At 40.3% G+C, this 1,597-nt stretch overlaps 1 pseudogene; it reads right to left on the reverse strand.

Annotated features, from left to right (window-relative positions):
* Positions 1 to 428: 428 nt before the first annotated feature.
* On the reverse strand, positions 429 to 1,396 carry LOC149242159 (rhomboid-like protein 20 pseudogene; annotated as a pseudogene).
* Between the last annotated feature and the right edge of the window lie 201 nt (positions 1,397 to 1,597).

Below are 1,597 nucleotides of genomic sequence, written 5' to 3' on the forward strand. Positions count from 1 at the left end.
TGAGCGAGGTGCACTAGAAGCAAAGGAGATATTTATGTCTCGAGATAGGGATATTTCCATAAGTTTACAAGTTCGAAAGTCTATATCACCTCTATTATTGGGAAATCTAGTGTCTATTAAGAGCTGCTAGTCCCACTAAGACGGGTAGCTAACTTAGAAACAAACAGATTAAAGTCACTTGCTTTTCCTTTACGAGAGAGAGATGAGAAAGAAGCAGAGAGTACCAACCTCAGTTAATCTGAAATTTCAAGAACAACTGAAACAACAATTTATTTGCTTGGTAAATTACCTCTGCCCAAAACCAGTTTGAATGGCTGTTGGTTTTTCCAGGTGTCCTGAAACTTGCGCATAGTGTTTGCAGCCCATTCTCTATAGTGCAAGAAAATCCATCTGTCTGCGTGGGGATTGGAGAGTCCCGGTTCCCAAAACTATGAGTGACTATTAAGAAGTAGTTCTACTGCAGCATGGATGTCATTTCTCGCTTGTGCGAGTGCTCGTATAGCTGAACTCCTATCAAAACCCATAGAAACTAGAGTCGAAATGGCTGCCTCTGATTCAGCCATTGTAGGTGCAACCCAGTTACCCTGAAATTGTTGACCCATCGGAGCATCTATTGTCTCTCTTGTGACAATTATTCTTGAGGAAACGGTAGATGACCCTCCAGAGACTAACGGAGAAAAAAAAGCCACGAAGTAGTAGATGCTACCGATTTAGGAAGCTTTAATTTTTGAATTCTAAAAATGTTCATTCGATATAATAAGCCAGCAAGTACTCCACAAAACCCTAGTATAAAGGATCTCTTCCATGATGAAAGGAGAAGTTGAAGTCCAGCAAGGTAGACAAATGACTTATCAGAGAACCGGACACTAAAAATTTGAAACCGTGTTGAAACTGGTATGTCAAGAAAGAAGGGAACAAAGAGAGAAACTATTATGCCATAAGGTCCAGGAGATAGTCCACCTGATATATAATCTTTGAATACCACCAAAGTCGTTAACTCAAAGAGTGTTGAGAAAATTGTTGCAAATAGGATAAAAACTGAATATTTGATTGATCCAATTTGTCTCTCAAAAACTCTAAAATAGTACAACGGGTAGAGTCCAAACATCAACTCTGAGGTTGATGAAAATACAAACACAGATGTGACCAATCTCCAAAGGTGAAGCTTCTTCACAATTGCCTGATATGAAAGGCTGGAGAAGGATGGTCGGCCTTGAGTGGCAACTATAATTGAGGCTACGCCACAAATAAGTACCAATCCCTTCGTCACAGGAGCATTCTGAAATCCAGACGGTTTGTCATTCATTTTAATTGAATTTTGTCAGAAATAGAAGGAGACTAATGGATAAAATGGTGGTAACGATGCAGATCCGCGATGCAGGGATGGAGGAATTAATGAACGCCGGTGTTAGTTCTTCGAAAATGCAGGCCGGTGACTCGTTTTCCTTCGTCAACAAGGACAAGGTTGAAACCTTTGTTGCTATTTCTCTGTGACGTGGGCTTCAAGGATTTGTTTGCGGGAATTTCTAGGATATCAAGATAAAACTTTCCCCTCCACAAAATTGAATTGGCGTTATGACCAAAAAGGCTGGGTTTG

This window comes from Pinus tabuliformis, chromosome 8, assembly GCF_031772625.1.
Source record: "Pinus tabuliformis cultivar Carrire ecotype Pingquan chromosome 8, CPIR1, whole genome shotgun sequence".
Taxonomy (NCBI): Eukaryota; Viridiplantae; Streptophyta; class Pinopsida; order Pinales; family Pinaceae; genus Pinus; species Pinus tabuliformis.